Source organism: Lepus europaeus, chromosome 9, assembly GCF_033115175.1.
Source record: "Lepus europaeus isolate LE1 chromosome 9, mLepTim1.pri, whole genome shotgun sequence".
NCBI lineage: Eukaryota > Metazoa > Chordata > Mammalia > Lagomorpha > Leporidae > Lepus > Lepus europaeus.
Window position 1 is genome coordinate 70,707,626 of NC_084835.1, and position 21,701 is coordinate 70,729,326.

Consider the following 21,701-nt stretch of genomic DNA (forward strand, 5'->3'; position numbering starts at 1 on the left):
CCATATGAGCGACAGTTAAAGTCCCAGCAGCTCCACATCCAATCCAGCTCTGTGCTATGGCCTGGGACATCAGTAGAAGATGGCCCAAGTCCTTGGGTCCCTGCACCCATGCGTGAGACTGGAAGAAGCTCCTGGCTCCTGGCTTTGGATCAGCACAGCTCCAGCCATTGCAACCAACTGGGGAGTAAACTAGCAGATGGAAGAACTCACTCTGTGCCTCTGCCTCTCCTTCTCTCTCTGTGTAACTCTGACTTTTAAATAAATAAATAAATCTTTTTAAAAAAATTCCAAAACCAGAAAGATATAACAAAGAAAGAGAATTATAGACCAATATCTTTGATGAACAGACTCAAAATCCTCAACAAAATACTAACTAATGGAATCCAACAACATATCAGGAAGATCATTCACCCAGACCAATTAGGATTTATCCCTGGTATGCGTGATGATTCAACATATGCAAATCAATAAATGTAGTGCATCACATTAACAAAGTAGTGAATAAAAACCTTATGATTATCTCAGTAGATTTAGAGAATGCATTTACTAAAACACAACATCCTCTAATGATAAAAACCTTAAGCATTTGGGTATAGAATAAATTCTCCTCAACATAATCAAGGCAATATATGACAAATCCACTGCTAGTATCACATTGAATGAGGAAAATTTTAAAGCATTTCCTGGGGCCGGCTCTGCGGTGTAGTTGGTAAAGCCACCACCTGCAGTGCTGGAATCCCATATGGGTGCTGGTTTGAGTCCTGGCTGCTCCATTCCTGATCCAGCTCTCTGCTGTGGCCTGGGAAAGCAGTAGGAGATGGCCCAAATCCTTGGACCCTGCACCAGCGTGGGAGACCTGGAAGAAGCTCCTGGCTTCTGGCTTCAGATGGGTGCAGCTCCAGCCATTGCAGCCAGTTGGGGAGTGAACCAGTGGAAGGAAGACCTCTCTCTCTCTCTTTCTGCTTCTCCTTCTCTCTGTAACTCTGATTTTCAAATAAATAAATGCATCTTTAAAAAAAAAAAAAGAAAGAAAGCATGTCCACTAAGATCCAGAAGCAGAAAAGGACGCCCACTTTCACTATTTCTATTCAATTAGTTCTCAACGTTTTAGCTAGAGACATTAGACTAGAAAAAGAAATCAAAGGGATACAAATGGAAAAGGAGGAAGTGAAATTATTTCTGCAGATGTTATCAAGTCATGATAACATCAAGATATTAGCTTAAAACTTCAGGGAAAATATGTAAGACATTGGCATAGGCAAAGACTTCTTAGAAAAGACCCCAGAAGCACAGGCAATAAAGACAAAAGATGGACAAATGGGAGTACACCAAGCTAAGAAGGTTCTGCACTGCAAAGGAAACACTCAACAAAGTGAAGAGGCAACCAATAGAATGGAAGAAAATATTTCAAACTATGCAACATGTAAAGGATTAATATCCAGGATCTATAAAGAGCTCAAGAAATTCCACAACAGAACAAACAATCCAGTTATGAAATGAGCAAAGGACACAAACAAACTGAAATGGATCACTTGGACTAGTGAGATGGCATTGGTACATGCCACCTTGATGGGATTGTATTGGAATCCCCTGGCACATTTCTAACTCCACCATTTGGGGCAAGTCTGATTGAGCATGTCCCAAATTGTACATCTCCTCCCTCTCTTTTTCATTCTTATATTTAACAGGGATCACTTTTCAGTTAAAATTTAAACACCTAAGAATAATTGTGTGTTAATTACAGAGTTCAACCACTAGTACTAGAACAACAACAACAACAACAAATACTAAAAAGGATAAAGTGTTACATTGTACATCTAGAGTCAGGACAAGAGCTGATCAGGTCATTGTTTCCCATAGTGTCCATTTCTTATTATGGGTCATATTTGTCTGATTCTTTGCATGCTTGGTGATATTTACTGTCCAATGCTAATGCCATACTTTGTGATTTTATTTTTTTGGATACTGGGTATGTTTGTATTCATAATTTAATTCTGAACTCTGTTCTGAGATCCAATTAACTTATTTGAAAACAATTTGATCCTTTCAACCCCACATTTAAGCTTTGTTAGGTTGGATCAGAATAGATTTTAGTCTAGGTTAAATTGCCACATCATTGAGACAGCATCTTTTCTGAGTATTCCATCTGATGCCCAGTGAATTATAAGACTTTCTCTTTTTTAATATTTATTTATTTGAAAGGCTGAGAGAGAGAGAGAGAGAGAGAGAGAGATCTTTCACCCACTGGTTCACTCCTCAAATGGTTGCAATGGCTGGGGTTGGGCCAGGCCGAAGCCAGGAGCCATCCCAGGGCCATCAGCAGGGAGCTGCATCTGAAGAGAAGCAATCAGGACTTAACTCATTATGCCACAATGCCACCCCGAATTATAAGACTTTCATGCTTGTGGCATAGTTGGTTAAGCCACTGCTTGCAATGCTGGCATCCCATTTGAGCACTGGTTTAAGTCCTGGGAAAGTAGAGTAGATGTTCCAAGTATTTCGGCCTCTGCATCCATGTGGGAGACCTGGAAAAAGCTTCTGGCTCCTGGCTTCAGCCTGACCCAACCCTGGCCATTGCAGCCATCTGGGGAATGAACCAGTAGATGGAAGATCAATCAATCAATCTCTCTCTCTCTCTCTCTCTCTCTCTCTCTCTCTCTGTGTGTGTGTGTGTGTAATTCTTTCAAATAAATAAATGAATGTTTTAAAAAAGAGAGAATAGCTTTATGAAATATTTGCTCTAAAAAAAGGAGTACAGGGTAACCTTCTAGGTGCTAAGAAGGTACTGAAAGGCCCTCTGCATTTAATTCTAGATGTGATATCTGTGCATCAGCATGAGGTCTTGCAATTCTACCCACACATTATAAGCCTCCAATATATCTGTCTCTGCAAGCCCTGGCATTCTTTTAGCCCACAGCTTCTTTGGGTAGTAAGATTTCTTGACTTGCCATGGCAAGGCTCCGTGCATTATGAACATACAATTGGGTAAGTTATTTGAAAGGACCCAACTATATTATTTATATTATTAAATCATGTGTTACGTCCCACAAGGACAGGTCAGCCTAAACTGCAAACCATAATTGAAGAGACTGTTTCTTCACTATGTTGGGGAAAGACTCCTAATTGGCACATGTAACCTTTTCCAAGATTTGTACATTGGATGTCAAAAATGGAAATAATGACATTCTGAGGCACCCTTATGTCAGGTATTAGATATTTATTCCTTCAGGAAATGATTTTTTAACCAGAAATTACTTTCATTTCTAAAGACAAGTATCAGCCTGTAGGAAAAGTTTCTCTTCAAACCAAAGAGATTCAATTCCCCTCAATGATTTTAGATTCTTCAGGGAAAATAGTCTCTTTTTATTATTGTTTAGGTAATATATATATACCTGTTGCCAAGCCATAATAGATACATACTATTTCTTATTTTATTCTCAAAGAAAAACTTTCCGCAGAAAGAAATTTTTTCTTTGTGTCTGTAGCTTTGAGTCAAGGTCTTAAAGGCTTGGTTTCCTGGAGCAATAGAAGAGCAATTCCTCTTAGAGCCAAAAGTTAGCCTCAGTGTTTCCAACATAACCTTGAAGACCCGATATCTTAGGTCTTATTTATTTCCTTACCTGTTATATTTTAATAGAAATAATAATACAGATGTTGCTATTTTTCTGTATTTTAGAGAAATATATTTGCTTAATATGATGAGAGTTGGAGTTCAAAACCTTTCATCCAGAGATCCATATCAACAAAGCACTTATTAATAACTATAATAATAGTAGTAGACCTTACTTTTTAAGACTTATTCATTTATTTAAAAATCAGAGCTAAATAGAGAAAAAGAAAGATATATAGAGAGATCTTCCATCTGCTGGTTCACTCCCTAGATGGCTATAACGGTCAGGGCTGGGCCAGGCCAAAGCCAGGAGCTAGGAGTTTCATCAAGGTGTCTCATGTGGGAAATGGGGGCCCAAACACTCGGGCCATCTTCTGCTGCTTTACTCAGGCCAATAACACGGTGCTGGATCACAGGTGGAGCAGACAGCTTACCTGCTATGCACCACAATGCCGGCCCCTAGACCTTACTTTTGATGGTGACCATATTTATTAGGTCACTGCAAACAAGTGTAAATATGACAGGGCAACAGCCAAACACATAATTTAGAATACTGTGCAAAATGAAAACGTGGTGCCCATTATCAAAAAATAGTTAAAAATTCTAAACCAGATCATTACATTAGTCCTGAACCTTTCTGAGCACAGGTCACACACCAGTGAAGCTAGGCCTGGGTAGGACAGACATATTGAGATAAAAGTCACTGTTAAGACCCACTCATTTTCTTCTAACTTCTTGCCTGTTTGGATGACCATATATATCGTCTTGTGTTACTTCCTATGAGGAGAAATTCACAGTAGTGCCAGCATACTCTGAGTCCATGTAAACAAACACCTGTTCACAACGAAATGAAAACCTTTCTACATGTTTCATCATCTCAAAAATAATCAACATTTAATCACTGAGCTTAATGGTACTTTTTAAAAAGGATTTAATGTTTAACTCATCAGTGATCCCCAAACTGCTGACCTCTTTTGAAGTTCTGATAATTCCTCCACCTAAAATTAGTTAATCAATAAGGAAATCAACTTTAATAGTGGGAGGTCAAGGGGCAGAGGTGAACAGTTGAGAGAAAGCAGTGGAGTTGAGGACATTTACATATTGTTAATTCATGAGACACACAGTGAGGGCTCTGTAATACTTTTACAAATAATTACTGCATGTCAAACATCTATGAGCCATGCACTGTGATAAGCATACTAACTTGCTTAGCCCTCCCAACAACACTATGAAGAAAGCGAAGGTATTCTTGGAAGTAAAGTGAGTCACTTAAATGGATGTACAAACAATTGCCATTGGGAAATGGATCAGTCATGGTCCAGTCATAGTCAAAATGAACAATTGAGAAAAGTACATTAAAGGGACTGTTTACAAAAATGTGAGCAGATTTTAGAGAAGCTAGTAAGAGCTAATGTAGAATCTCGTGAGCCCAGCAACAATAAGAGCCTTGAAAGAAAGAATGAGCCGGCGCCGTGGATCAACAGGCTAATCCTCTACCTTGCGGCGCCGGCACACCGGGTTCTAGTCCCGGTTGGGGCGCCGGATTCTATCCCGGTTGCCCCTCTTCCAGGCCAGCTCTCTGCTATGGCCCGGGAGTGCAGTGGAGGATGGCCCAAGTGCTTGGGCCCTGCACCCCATGGGAGACCAGGAGAAGCACCTGGCTCCTGCCTTCGGATCAGCGCGGTGCGCTGGCCGCAGCGTGCCGGCCACGGCGGCCATTGGAGGGTGAACCAACGGCAAAGGAAGACCTTTCTCTCTGTCTCTCTCTCTCACTGTCCACTCTGCCTGTCAAAAAGAAAAAGAAAAAGAAAGGAAGAATGGTTACTACTACCTGCAGAAAATAATGTATCAGAGGGCCTCCTGACAGGAGATGTAGCCCTCTTAGAGGAATACAAGCAATCAGTGGTGGCCTTACAGGGAAAGAGCTGGAAAAATAAATGCCCAACAGCACATTCCTCCTTCCTGCAGATTTCCTACTGGTGCTCCCCACTGACAAAATCCAACCAGAGGATGCAAGAGAGCTTAACCATGCAGTACAATGATTCTCAAAGGTGAAGCATCTAGCAGAATCACTTGGAGAGTGTGTTAAAACACTGATTTTCAGGCCCACTTCCAGAGTTTTTATTCAGTAGGTCTGAAAAATCTTCATTTTCAATAAGTTCTAGGTGAGGATGATGATGCTTATCCAGGGGTCACACTTGGAAAACCAGATTTAATCTAAACAGGTCGTCCTCTTGGGCAGAAAACTGGGTAGAGAAGGGTATAGTGTACAATTGGAAGTCATCCAGCACAGGAACAACAGAAGCTGGTGTGTGGACAAGGGACTTATTTATCCCCAAATAGCTGCCTCTAATGTTTGTCTTTTTGTTTTGTTTTGTTTTGTTTTGTTTTGTTTCGCTCTCTATGAATGCCAACAGGTTTTCTTTGTTGCCTTGGTGCAGAGAAAAGCTTAAAGTATTTTCAACATACCTTCTAAATAGCCCCTTTTTTTAAAAGTCCCAAATTTCAGACAATATCTGGTCTAGACGGCTCTCACCAACCGGGATGGTGCCTGCAAGGAGGGTGGTGACAGATGTGGCAGGAAAGAGCCTTGCATTTTCCTTATGCCACTGTGTTCAAGAGCCGAAGGTACTATTTGTAAAGGAAAATCTAGAAAATTGAGTTGCAATGCTAAATCTACAATAGATGCATATGAATGTTCTGACTATTAGAAAACATTATTAACTTTTTGGTGATTGGGCTCATCAATCAAGACTTGCAGTAGCTAAAATAGGAAGCTGAACTGAATGATTTCTCAATCATAATACAGAGTTCGCTATTACTGGTCCATATTGTGTTTTCATTAAAGACCAACAATAAGATTATGCTAAAGACTATGGAATACTTCCTAGCAGAGCCGAAGTAGAATGTAAAACTAAAAGCTAAAATTTTACCCTGCTCTGTGTAAATAAAACAGAGTGTCAGAATAATGGATGACATACTTGGGAAAATTTGTAGACAAGTGTTAATCTGCATTTGAAAGTGAACAGGTTATATCCATTTCCTGGCAGAGATTTCAGAACACCTAACTTCTCTGAGAAACAAAAAGGTATTAGAGCAGACATTTGGCGCCGTGGTTAAGATACCACTTAGTACACTGGCATCGCATACTGTAGAGCCTACGTTTGAGCTCTGGCTCTGCTTCAGATTCCAGCTTCCTACTAATATTGACCTTGGGGCCGGCGCCGCGGCTCACTAGGCTAATCCTCCGCCTTGCGGCGCCGGCACACCAGGTTCTAGTCCCGGTCAGGGCACCGATCCTGTCCCGGCTGCCCCTCTTCCAGGCCAGCTCTCTGCTGTGGCCAGGGAGTGCAGTGGAGGATGGCCCAAGTGCTTGGGCCCTGCACCCCATGGGAGACCAGGATAAGCCCCTGGCTCCTGCCATAGGATCAGCGTGGTGCGCCGGCCGCAGCGCGCCTACCGTGGCGGCCATTGGAGGGTGAACCAACGGCAAAAGGAAGACTTTCCTCTCTCTCTCTCTCTCTCTCTCTCTCACTATCCACTCTGTCTGTCAAAAAAAATATATATATATATTAACCTTGGGAGGCAGCAGATGATGGCTCAGATATTTGGGTCCCCATTACCCACACAGCAGACCTCGATTGAGTTCCAAGAACCTGGCTTTGGCCTAGCCTAGCTCTGGCTGTTGTTTGCAGACATTTGGGAAGTGAACAAGCAGATGGAAGATCTCTGTCTGTCTCTGTCTCTATCTCTCTGTCTTCCATACAAAACAAAACAAAACAAATTCTCAAGAAACACACCAATTCATAATTATCTTATTTATTCCATCAGGTGCTTAACATTCACTTTAAGTTATTTACTCAGTAGATGAATACACAGTATTTTTGTATTTGTCTTGTGAGATTCTGTTAGTTAAAATTTTGAGGAGTATGCACATTTTTCCTGCTTTATCTGGGACAAAAAGCTGATGAGATAGAAATAGATTAAGCTTAGAGGCTGGGATTTGGTATAGCACTTAAGACGCTGCTTGGGACACCCAGATCTCATACTGGAATGTTCAGGTTTGAGCTCTGGTTCCACTCCTGATTTTAGCTTCCTGCTATTGCACACTCTAAGAGGAAACAGGTGATGGCTCAAGTACTTAGGTCCCTACTAACCATATGGAAAACCCAGTGTGAGCTCCTAACTCCCAGCTTCAGCCTGGTCCAGCCTGACTGTATTTGGGATAGTGAACCAACAGATAGGAGACCTCTCTCTGTCTCTCTGTCTCTCTCTGATTGCCATTCAAAGAAAAAGATGTGGTTTAAATCCATTATTAGAATTCTAGTTGCTATATTACTGGGGGAAAGAGGGTGGCAGAACTGAACCTGCATATTCTCCAGTTATTCATGTATTTCTTTTTGTATTTATTTATTATAGGATAATTTAATACTCAAACCAAAGAATTATTTCACTGAGACCATCCAATAAGTTCTATTAATTCTCTTAGCATTCATATGTTCACCTGTGAAACTGGTTTCAACACTGTTCTTCAAAAGTTGGATTATGATCATAACAGTGTTGTATAAAACGGAAAAACAATGAATGTACCAGATTATTTGGTCAAATAGAAGAAATTAAGTCAGTCCAAAGGCGCACAATTTCATTTGCCAGTTCCTCCTAGACCAGAGGCTTTGCTGTAACTGCACAGAAACAATAAGGCCCTAGTCATCATTTGGGTAACCATGAGCCTTAGGTATATTGGAGTCTCCATAGTGGAACGTAAGGCCAGAAGGAACTGAGGCTAAAGGGAAGCTGTGAGACTGAGAATCAGTGTACATTACAGTACCTGAGATACAGGGGCCACTTCTAAGCTATTATTTTTTTCCCCAAGAGGTTCAGCAAGTGAATGAGGCATGAAATGAGAGAAAAACCTCTAGTGAGAAATGATCACTATTGGATAGATAACAACATCATCTTAAAAAATCAAATTGGGCCAGTGTTGTGGTATAGCGGATAAAGCTGCCACCTGCAATGCTGGAATCCCCTGTGGGCACAGGTTCGTGTCCCAGCTACTCCACTCCCAGAATACCTCCCTGCTAACAGCCTGGTAAAAGCAGCAGAGGGTGGCTCAAGTGCTTGGGCCCCTGTCACCCATGTGGAGAAATCCTGGCTTCTGGCTTCGCCTAGCCCACCCTGACCATTGTGGCCAAAGGGGAGTGAACCAGTATGGAAGATTTCTCTCTTTCTCTCTCTCTCTCTCCCTCTCTCTGTCCCCCCATCCCCGTAACTCTGACTTAAATAAACAAATAAATAAGTCAAATTAATTCAATACTACTTGCCATAAAATTGTCAAACAGTTGAGAAGGACATAAAATGAAAAGTAAAGAAGCTTTACCTCTCTCTTCAGCTTGTAATCACATTTCCCAGTACAGTTTTATATAGTTTTTTTTTTTTTGGTAATCTTCCAGACATTTTCTGTGCAAATTCAAAGACATATGAATATTCTTCGCTTATATACAATGAGATCATACTTTATAGCAATCTGCTATTTTTTATTTCATTTAACATATCTCACAGATCATTATGGTGCATATAGAGCTATTCCACAGAATGTATTAACACAGATTATAGTCACCATAATTAAATTCATCCCTTCTTGATTGACAGGCTGCTTCTAAGTTTTTCCTAACATTAAAGGCAATTTTCAAGTAAAACAACACTGAAATACCATTTCTCAGCTTTTGGGTTAGCAATCAAAAAGGTTTCTTTCTTTTTTTAAGGATTTATTTATTTATTTATTTGAAGGACAGTGTTACAGAGAAAGGGAGAAACAGAGAGGTCTTCCATTGGGCCATCTTCCACTGCTTTCCCAGGCCATTAGCAGAGAGCTAGATCAGAAGTGCAGCAGCTAGGACATGAACCAGCACTCGTACGGAATACTGGTGTTGCAGGCAGTGGCTGAACCCACACACCACAATGCTGGCTTCAGCAATCAAAAAGTTTAAAAGTATACTCTGGCCAGTAACATGGCTCACTAGGCTAATCCTCCGCCTGCGGCACCGGCATCCAGGGTTCTAGTCTGGTCGGGGCGCCAGGTTCTAGTCCCAGTTGCTCCTCTTCTAGTCTAGCTCTCTGCTGTGGCCAGGGAGTGCTGTAGAGGATGGCCCATGTGCTTGGGCCCTGTACCCACATGGAAGACGAGGAGGAAGCACCTGGCTCCTGGCTTTGGATTGACGCAGCGTGCCGGCTGCAACGCACCGGCGTAGCAGCCACTTGGGGGGTGAACCAACGAAAAAAGGAAGACCTCTCTCTGTCTCTCTATCTCTCACTGTCTAACTCTGCCTGTCAAAAAAAAAAAAATTCAGAGGCCCAGACCTATCTATCTCTTCACCCCATGTGAAGAGATAGATAGGTCTGGGCCTCTGAATTTACAAGCCCTAAAGCCCACCAGATTATTATCAAGCCCCTTCTATCAGGTTCTATTTGCCTCTCAATCAGAAAAATTACTTGTAGCTTAGACAGCACCTTTCTTAGCTCCTCTAATAATGACTCTGTCCTTTGTTCTAGGCCCTGTCTAGTGCACTTGGGCCTCATTCCTTTGTAATCATAACCTCTACTCTACCACCAATGGCTCTACTCCCAACCTGTGTGTACTGATGGTCATCTTCCCCACTTAATGCTGTATAATTGTTCATACCTGGTAAATGCCACTCTTAGGATCATTGGTTACTATCCTCACTCTGTCTTTTAGGACCTTGTCTAAATATGATCAGAGTCGGCAAACTTGGAAGGCTTCCATAGCCTTGGCAACTCATGACGACAGCCTAGGATGGTTACTGGCGCCATAAACTAGAGTGTCAATTTGTTGGGTCAACAACAGGAGCCACTGTGCACTTGCTCCTCATGTGGGATCTCTGTCCTTAATGTGCTGTACATTGTGATTTAATGCTATAACTAGTACTCAAACAGTATGTTTCACTTTGTGTTTCTATGTGGGTGCAAACTGTTGAAATCTTTATACTAAATTGATCTTCTGTATATAAAGAGAATTGAAAATGAATCTTGATGCAAATGGAAGGGGAGAGGGAGCGGGAGAGGGGAGGGTTGCGGGTGGGAGGGAAGTTATGGGAGGGGGAAGCCATTGTAATCCATAAGCTGTACACTGGAAATTTATATTCATTAAATAAAAGTTAAAAAAAAAATTTAAACACCTAAAAACAAAAACAAAAAAAAAGTATGCTCTATTAGCAAGACAGTGGAGAAACAGGCCTTGTACATTGCTGGCAAAAATGAAAGATAATATTCCTTCAGAAAAGAAAATAGTAATGTCTAGTAAAATTACATACATATATATTTTCCTATTAATCCAGCAGTACCACTTATAGGAATTCATTTCAAATATATACTTACAAAAATACTCTAGCAGATGGTGTGCTGGATTACCCAGATTACTTCTTGTAGCAAGGGAGCGTGAAGAGCCCCCTTTTGTGAATGTTGTAGTAGATGACTCTACACTGAGATTTTCTCTATCAATTGCCTTTTAAAATTTTTTAAATTTAATTTCACTTTATTTGAAAGGCATAGAGACAGAGAGATCTTTTATTTGCTGTTCACTCCCAAAATGCCCATTATAGCTAGGGGTTAGGCCAGTCCAAAGCCAAGAGAAGGAACTCAATTCAGGTCTTCCATGTGGGAGGCAGAGATCCAAGCACTTAGGCTATCACCAACTGCTTCCCAGGGTGCATATTAGCAGAGAGCTGGAATCAGCTGGGAGCCGAAATATGAAGCCAGGTACTCCAGTATGGGATATGATTGAAGGTGGATTAAACGTCACCTCACCATCCTGCTACTTCTGCATGGCCAGGAAGTTGACAGTATCATTGCAAAGAAAGGAGAATCTGTTAAGAAGCTTAAGAAGCACGAGGAGAATGGTGCACGTATCAACATCTCAGAAGGGGATTATCCTGAGAATGACCACTTTGGCTGGACCCACCAATGCCATCTTCAAAGTATTTGCTATGATCATTGACAAACTAGAAAAGGACATCAGCAGCTCTATGACCAACAGCACAGCTGCCAGTAGAACTCTAGTTACCCTGAGGCTGTGGTTCCTGCTAGTTATTGTGGCTCATTGGTAAAGGTGGTTGCAAGATCAAGAAAATACAAGAGAGCACAGGGGCTCAAGTTCAGGCGGCAAAGGATATGCTCCCCAACACAACTGAGCAGGCCATCACTATTGCTGGCATCCCACAATCCATCACTGAGTGTGACAAACATCTCTGCGTGGTCATGTGGGAGTCCCTCGGAAGGGTATGGCCATCCTGTACCTGCACAAGCTGTCCAGTTCTTCAGTCATCTTTGCAAGTGGTCAGGACAGGTACAACACAGGCAGTGCAAGCTTTCCCCACACCACCCAGTCCATGTGCCTCAACCCTGACCTGGAGGGCCCATCTCTAGAAGTCTATACCATTCAAGGACAGTATGCCATTCGGCAGCTAGATTTGACCAATCTGTACCAGCTGGCAATGCACCAGTCTCATTTCCCAAGACACATGGCAATACTGGATTCAGTGGCACTGACTCCAGCTCCCAGAGGTGAAAGGCTATTGGGCAGGTCCGGATACATCTGTCCAGACTACTTCTCATGAACTCACCATTCCAAATGATTTGATCGGCTGCATAATCAGGCATTGAGGTGCCAAAATCAATGAGATCCGTCAGATGTCTGGGGTGCAGGTCAAAATTGTGAACCCAGTCTACTGACGGTCAGGTTATCATCACCGGATCTGCTGCCAGCATTAGCCTGGTTCAATATCTAATCAATGTCATGGGGAGCAGATAAAGAATCACTATATTCCTAAAGTTGTACTTATGAAGCACATGAAGTTTGTATTCCTTAAATAAAAGGTTTCTTTGGGGGGGAGGGGACAATGCAGATTCATCCATAATCCCTTTCTGCTGTTCATCACCACCCATGATCCATCTGTGTAGTTGCTGAACAGTCAGAAATTCCAGGTTTTAAATAATTTGTAAATTTTCAATTTCTACACATTTTTATCATCTATTGGTGATTTTTAAATTATAAGCATTTTAATTCTTCTCTCTGTTCAGCTGTTAATACTGAGATTCATCTTTAGTTTTATAAGCTTCTCCCTATTTTTATCTTTTGGGTTTTTTTTTTTTTTTTTGGATCACCAATTTTTCTGTTTGTCATGGAAATGTAAGAGTGGAATATTAATACATTTCAGTTTAGTTCTGTAATGTCAGGAATTTTTCAAAAAATTTAAAAGATGGACTGGAGCTTTATCTTTGTGAATAGAGAAAAAAAATCTCAGATGTCTGCCATAGGTCATTCACTTCCTTCCTTGAGGACTTGTACAAAGGTCACCTCATCAGTGAGGCCTTCCTTGGCCATCCTCTATAAAAGGGAATCTGCCACCAAGGCAGGACTTCCTTTCTCACTTATCCTAGTTTATTTTTTACTTGCATATTTATATAATATTCTCAGTCTTCCCCCCAAAAAGCTTCATTTGGGCCTAGATTCTGTTTCATTCATCATTATCTCCCTTTATTGTTAGAAAAAAATTTAGTTGGACAGCAATGTGTGCACAATAAGTATGTGTTGAGTGAACCCCCAACTGGAAATGACTCTAATGTCCAGTAAGAGGTAAATGGATAACAAAATGTGGTATATCAACATAATGGAATACTCAGCAGTATAAATGGAGGAGCAATAATATATATAAAAATATGTGGATGAGTCTTAAAATCGTTATATGGAATAAAGAAGCCAAATGCTAAATAATAAATATTATATGACTTTGTCTGTATAAAATACAAATAAAAGGTAGTTCTGTAGAAGTTAAGGTTAAAGGGATAGAGGAGAAAGGTTTCTTAGTCTACTTTGTGCTGCTATAACAGAATACCCAGACTGGGTAATTCAAAATGAACAGAAATGTCTTTGGCTCATAGTTCTGGAGGCTGGGAAGTTCAAGACAGAAGGGCTTCATCCGGTGAGGACATTTTTGGTACATCATAACATGGTGTGTAACATCACATGGGTGATAGAGAAAGAAAACCAAATTCACTTTTATAACAAGCCCTCTCTTGCGATAACAAATTCATCCGCTAGAGCAAGGACTTCATGAAATAATCACCTCTTAAAGGTCCCACCTCTCAACACGATTGCATTGGAGATTAAGTTTTCAACACATATTATTTGGAGGACATACTCATAATATAGCTGAGGCATAGAATATAGAGGGATAGAGGACAGAAGATAGAAGGGAACAACAAAGGAGTACAAGGAATCTTTGGGGAGGATAAACATGTTCTGTGTTCTGATTGTGGTTCTGATTGTTGTCAGAACTCAACAAACTATATACTTTAAGTGGATGCAATTTATTATGAATTAATTATGCCTTAATAAAGTTGAAAAGGACAAAAACATTTGTTGAATCAATCCACTAACATGTTCACAGCTTAAAACTCTTTAGACATTTTAGATAAATTATATTTGAAAAATTTAACTTCAATATGCAAAAACTGTTTTCTACCCCTTCCTTGTCTCAAGCAAGGGATTTCATAGTGATATTTCCCACATGTAGTGGGTAGATATTTCTTTTGCTGTCTGAGGGAATACAAAATATGTGTTAGCTGGCTCTAACATAAATAAATGACCTATGCTTACATACAACTACAAAAAATAGACTATGCTTGAGTACAGGTTCAACATTATGCTATGAACAAATTCACCTCAGCCATCAATATCAAAATCTCTATAAACACTGAAATGTCTTGATTAACATTTTTTCTTATGGTCAGGGGCATGATATACCTCTTGTAAATAAAATCTCTTTAATATCTTCACAAAATGCTGACTTCCATTCTATAGTATATTTGAACTATAGCCCACAGCATTTCAGAGAGTTGCCAGTATATAATATGAATACCAAACTCTAATTTAAACTTTTCCATAGAATTATCAATCCAAAAATATACAATAAAATCATCTTAATATTGATTTCTATTTTGCCTGGGTTAAAGATCTGGCTCCAGCTCCAAATTCCAGCACTCTGTTAACGCGGACCTTGGGAGGTAGCAGTGATAACTCATCTAACTGGGTTCCTGCCACCCATGTGGGAGACTAGGATTGAGTTCCAGCTCCTACTTTGGAGGGCAGGAGATGACTTCAGTATCCTGTTCCTCCCATTGCAGGCATTCGGTTAGTGAGCCAGTCAGTGGAGGCTCCAGTGTGCAGAGACTTTCTCTTCGATTTTTAAAAATAAAATTCAATAAGAGAAATGAAGTTGCAGTATTATACAGGAACTTTACAGACACTCCAAATGGAACAGTATGTTTCAGGATTAAGTTTCCATTGGCTATGTTTGCTAAATTGGACAATGAATCAAAAATATACACTTGGAATGTGTTATATTCTTTGAAACAATAGAGTACATTGTTATGTTAAGTAAAACACTGCAATTAGAAAAAGAAGCTAAAGTGTTCATTGATTATCTACTATTTTCATATAAAATTTCTAACATTTATAGTGAAGATGAGTTTTAAAAATCATTAGTCATGAAAGCAACAAGAATAATGAAACCTAAAATATGCACTGTATTTTACTGAAATACAGAAAAAGATTAGGCATAAATCCTAGAGACATGAATTACAATAATAAATTGCTTGATACTTCATGTGTCACAACTAGAACAGAGACACTTTGACAAATAATATCAATTACTATCTCTTGCACTGAAGAGCTGAAGTCTTTAATTCTGCTCCCTTTCTCCCTTCTCAGCTATAGCTTGCCCAGTGATGTGAGATCATGCCCTCTGCATTCTCCGGGGAATAACATGAAAGTGACTGTTTGAAAATAAAATGAGGGGTTGAAACCCTATACTTCGAAAGACAGAATCAGTTACCTGACACCCAATACCAGTCCTTGCTGTGTTAAGAACGTCAGTGTTTCACATGCCCTGCTCAGGAAGAGTTGCTTCAATACTGGCTTCTGTGGTTTATTTAGCTCAGTTACACCCCAGGGAGTTTAATTTCATGCAAAGCTTTCAGGCAGTGCTTTCCAGTCACAGAAGCAAATGGGTATCTTAAGACAGCAGTTGGAGTTTGGGAAGAAACAAAGCAGCCAGGACAGCTAATGCTTATTCCAAACTTTGGCCTTGTCCTGGAATTAGCCTTTGAGGGCTGAGAAAGAAGCAGAATGTTGGCAATTCTTAAGATATTAATTAAAAATGTAAACATAATGGAATGAAAGATGATCTGGTTGCATTTGGGGCACATACTATGACCATAAAGGGAAATGGGAATGAAAAATGGATGTCAGAGATTTAACTGAACAGCACTGATTTCAAGGAAGGCTTAAAAATCAGCTTGACTGGGAAAAGAGAGGTAAAACACCTGTGCTACGAGTCCACACATGAACAATGCATTTATTTTCAAACAAAGAGCAGATAAAGCTCAAGCTTTGGAAGGGGAGCTCTATTTTTCAGAGAAAGTATGGACACCTGAAAGAAACACAAGGGGCATTGTGTTTAGGAATGAAACATGTGATCTAGGGAAATGCCAGTTTATCCAAGTTTTGGCTGGTTTACTGCTTTGTTAAGAGAAGGGACATATTTTTGAAACAACTGTGATTAACTGAGGTTTAGTGTGCCTTTTTGTAATTACCTATAATTTTAAAAGATTACAATACAGCTTATAAGCCTGGCTAAAGAACAAATCAGGTGATCATTTTTAAAAAACAAAACATCACATGTGTTTTATTATTTAGAATTTATACCCAAATATAGAGAAACTCTACATTTTGCTATACACTAAGAGCAATTTTGTTGATTCAGTTTGGTTTCTCTTCTAGCCTTTGATTTCTTAACATGGGCTTATCACCATCAGTTATTTAATATTTCTCAAAGTTTATGTAATCGTGCTAGTGATGGAAAAAAAATTCTGTGCAACTGGGATTCCAAGTAACATAAGTTGTTACAGTTTACTTTTAGAAGACGTTCTTGCTCCATACTCTCTTTAATTCAAAGGCTAGACCTGACTGAATTTTACTTATACATTCTAGAATGCATAGACACAAGAACTCTTTGGATTACAAATTAGCTCAAAAAATTAGCATAGAATGCTAGTACTTTTTGAGTTGCAGGCCATTTCTGAACAAAAAGACGCTCACTCTCCTAGCTGTGTGACCTCACACAAGTTTGACACTTCTCTTCCCTTCTTACCCTCATCTGTCAAAACGGGGAAATAACCATCCCACAAGATTATTTCTGGTATTACTTCCTACAGTTCATACTTAAAAAAATTCACCAGTTTATTTACCAGTCTCTTCAATTAATATTACTTCTCATAACATTCTCCTTTCTTCTGAAGTGTTCAGTTTTCTTCTGATCAACATGTCATTTAGTATTCAAGAATTTTGTTCTTAAATGATATTTCTGGTAGCTATATAGTTTTAAGTAGATAATTAATTTACCACAGTTCTTAAAAAGATGTTTCATTGCCGTATTCTGTTGATACTGATACTGATGGCACAAGCCATGAGCCAAGGGTTTCACTTGCCACGTGGTTGGCAGAGGCCCAAGCACTTGGGCTATCTTCTGCTGTTTTTCCCAGGCCATTAGCAGGGAGTTGGATGGGAAGTGAAGCAGCTGGGACACAACTAGCATTATATGGGATGGCAGCATCTCAGGCAGCAGCTTTCACTGCCATGCCACAATGCTGCCCCTTGGAATCAGTATTATAGAAAAAGGTGGCCGGCACCGCGGCTCAATAGGCTAATCCTCCGCCTGCGGCACCGGCACCCCGGGTTCTAGTCGCCGTCGGGGCGCCGAATTCTGTCCTGGTTGCCCCTCTTCCAGGCCAGCTCTCTGCTGTGGCCAGGGAGTGCAGTGGAGGATGGCCCAAGTGCTTGGGCCCTGCACCCCATGGGAGACCAGGAGAAGCACCTGGCTCCTGCCTTCAGATCAGCACGGTGTGCTGGCCACAGTGCGCCAGCTGCGGCGGCCATTGGAGGGTGAACCAATGGCAAAGGAAGACCTTTCTCTCTGTCTCTCTCTCACTGTCCACTCTGCCTGTCAAAAAAATAAAATAAAATTCTAGCCAGTGCCGTGGCTCAACAGTCTAATCCTCCGCCTAGCGGCGCCGGCATACCAGATTCTAGTCCCGGTCGGGGCGCCGGATTCTGTCCTGGTTGCCCCTCTTCCAGGCCAGCTCTCTGCTGTGGCCAGGGAGTGCAGTGGAGGATGGCCCAAGTCCTTGGGCCCTGCACCCCATGGGAGACCAGGAGAAGCACCTGGCTCCTGCCATCAGATCAGCGCAGTGCGCCGGCCGCAGCGCGCCGGCCACGGCAGCCATTGGAGGGTGAACCAACACAAAGGAAGACCTTTCTCTCTGTCTCTCTCTCTCTCACTGTCCACTCTGCCTGTCAAAAATTTAAAATAAACAAATAAATAAAATAAAATTCTAAAAAAAAGAAAAAGGTATACCAGGCAATCATTAACAAAGTTAAAAGTGGGTATAACTGTACTAATTGTGGTAAACAAAACTGAAGACGGCCCCAAGATCCTCAAGCCTAGCATAAACACAGCTTTACTCAGTTATTCAAACACTAATCTATGTACTGGTGTGAAGAAATTTTGTTGATCTCCTCAATCAGTTGAACTTACACAGGGATGTTATCCAAGTGGGCCTAAGGTAGGGACAGAAGAAGCCAGAGATTAAAGCCAGAAGAAATCACAACGCATAAAAAAGTGCTCCATTACTGGCTTTCAAATGAAAGAACCATTTGGCAAAGAATGCAGGTGGCCTCTAGGAATTGAGAGTGGCCTTTGATTGAAGGGAAGCAAGGAAATGCAGCAGATCTCAGTGATACAACCACAGGGAAACAAATGAACTTAGAAAAGGACTTGAAGTGCTAGATGAGAACACAGTCCATCATAAGACCCTGCCTAGAAGAACAAATAAGAGAAAGCGACCTACAGTCACCAAAGAGCAGGGGTGGGCATCGTGGCACAGCCAGTTAAGCAGCTGCATGGGACAGCCACATCCTGTAGCAGAGCGTCAATTCAAGTCCTGGCTACTCTGCTTCCGACTTAGCTCTCTGCTAATGCTCCTGGGAAGCAGCAGATGATAGCTCAAGTGCTCAAGTACCTGCCACCCACATGGGAAACTGGATGGAACTCTTGGTTCCTGGCTTTAGCCTTTCCTAGGTCCAGCTATTTGGGAAGTAAACCACTGAACCAAGATCCTTCTCTCTTCCCCTCATACCTGCCCCCATCACTCTCCCTTTCAAATAAATAAACCAATATTTTTTAAAAGACACAATAATCAACATAAGTCAACTCTGAGATGGCCCAGAAGTTGCATTTAGTAAACACTTGTAGAAGCTATTATAACCATATTCAATGATATATAGGAAAATATGTTCAGAAAATATAGTCCTTACAAGTAATAACAAATATTAAGGTATAAACATATGATGGAGTTAGAAAAGTGCCAGGGGATTCCAATACAATCCCATCAAGGTGGCATGTACCAATGCCATCCAACCAGTCCAGGTGATCAATTTCAGTTCACAATTGATCACACTGATAGATCTAAGAGTCAAAGGGATCACACAAACAAGACTAATGTCTGCTAATACTAACTGATAAAACCAAAAAAAGGGAGAGAAGGATCCAACATGGGAAGGGGGAGACACAGCAGACTCATAGAATGACAGATGTCCTAAATAGCACTCTGGCCTCAGAGTCAGCCCTTAGGGCATTTGGATCTGGCTGAAGAGCCTATGAGAGTATTTTAGGCATGGAAAGCCAGGACACTCTGAAAAAAAAAGAAGAAGAAGAAGAAGAAGACCTAAATGAAGGATCTCAGCGAGTGTGATCCCAGTGGAAAGAACGGGGCCATCAAGGTAGGAGGTACCTTTCTCTGAAGAGAGGAGAGAATTTCCACTTTGACTATGACCCTGTCGGAATAAGATCGAAGTCGGCAAACCCTGAAGGCTTCCATGGCCTTGGCAACTCATGGCTAGAGCCTAGGGAGATTACTGACGCCATAAGCAAGAGTGTTAAATTGTTAAGTCAACATCAAGAGTCACTGTGTACTTACGTCCCATGTGGGATCTGTCCTTAGTGGGTTGTCCAGGGTAAAGTAATGATATAGCTAGTACTGAAACAGTATTTTTACACTTTGTGTTTCTGTGTGGGTGCAAACTGATGAAATCTTTACTTAGTATATACTGAATCGATCTTCTGTATATAAAGATAATTGAAAATGAAAAAAAAAAAAAAACCTTGGTGTTAAATTGGAAATTACATAGAAAAGTAATCAATCTTTTTTAAAAAATATCATGCAGGATCTCTGTCATTAATGTGATGTGCACTGTTATTTAATGCTATAACTAGTACTCCAACAGTATTTTTTCACTTTGTGTTGCTATGTGAGGGCAAACTGTTGAAATCTTTATATATACTAAACTGATTTTCTGTATATAAAGAGAATTGAAAGTGAATCTTGATGTGAATGGAAGGGGAGAGCGAGTGGGAAAGGGGAGGGTTGCGGGTGGGGGGGGGAAATTATGGGGGGGGAAGCCTTTGTAATCCATAAGCTGTACTTTGGAAATTTATATTCATTAAATAAAAAAAAAGGTATAAACATAAAGTACAAAAAATAAAATTCATTGCTTTAAGTAGTGTATTCTTAGATATAACATCAAAAGGATGAGCAACAAAAGAAAAAATAGATAAAAGGGACATCATCAAAATCAAACTTCTGTGATTCAAAGGACACAATCTTTAAAATTTTTTAAATTTTAATTTTTAATTAGTTTTTAACAGATTCAATGTGCTTTGTAAATACAGTTCTAAGAACATATGATATTCCCTTCAAAGGACATTATTAAGAAAGTAAATGGGCTGGTGCTATGGTATAGCAGGTAAAGCTTCTGCCTGTGGCATTATATCCCTTAAGGGTGCTGGCTCAAGTCCCAGCTGCTCCTCTTCCAGTCCAACTCTCTGTTAATGGCCTGGGAAAGCAGTAGAAGATGGCCCAAGTGTTTGGGTCCCTACACCCATGTGGGAGACCTGGAAGAAGCTCCTGGCTCCTGGCTTTGGATTGGCCTAGCTCCAGTCATTGTGGTCATTTGGGGAGTGAACCAGCAGATGGAAGACTTTTCTCTCTGTCTCTCCATCTCTCTGTCTGTAACTCTACTTCTCAAATAAATAAATCTTAAAGAAAAAGAAAGCAAAAAGTCCACAGAATGGGAGATTATATGATTTGCAAATCACATTAGGAACTTACATCTAGAATATATAGAGAATATATATATATATATATAGAGAGAGAGAGAGAGAGAGACCGAGTATATATATATAGGTATGCGCATATATATATATATATATATATAGAGAGAGAGAGAGAGAGAGAGAGCTCAATAATGAAAAGACAAAAGACCAATAAAGATTTGAATGGACAGACTTAAAAGAAGACAGACAAATGGCTAATATATACAAGAAAAGATACTCCATATCCCGAGCCATCTGGGATGCAAATCGAAATGACAATGAGAGACTACTTCACACCCACTAAGATAAAATACACAATCACCAAGTGTTAGCAAAGATCTGGAAAAACCAGAACATTCATATACTTCTACTGGAAATGTAAAATAGTGTAGACACCTTGGAAAACATAATTTTGAGATAATTAAAGAATCAAATAAAGTGGCAAAGATAGTACAAAACAGCCATATATAATCTTCACTTAGCTTCCCTCAATAAATACATCTTTGTAACCATAGTTACTTAAAATCAGGGAATTGACATCAACATTTTCTGTGCCTCTTTATTCCATGTGTACATTCATGGAATTGTTACTGAGATTAAGATGCAGAACTATCACCACAAAAGACCTCTCACCATGAGACTGTAGTCGGATCACTACCCCCATCCCTCACCCCAGGCAACCATTAATTTGTTCTCAATATCTATCATTGTGTCAATTCCAGAATGTTACTGAAGCAAAGTTATGCAGTGTGTGACCCTTTGAGATTGGTGTTTTTCACTCAGCAGAATGTCCTTGGGGTCCATCC

At 40.4% G+C, this 21,701-nt stretch overlaps 1 long non-coding RNA gene and 1 pseudogene across 1 annotated transcript in view; one reads left to right on the top strand and one right to left on the bottom strand.

Moving 5' to 3' along the window:
* Positions 1–21,701, bottom strand: part of LOC133766575 (uncharacterized) — a 217,646-nt gene that overhangs the window by 34,465 nt on the left and 161,480 nt on the right. The gene's annotated exons all lie outside the window — the stretch shown is intronic.
* Positions 11,374–12,434, top strand: LOC133766691 (poly(rC)-binding protein 2-like; annotated as a pseudogene).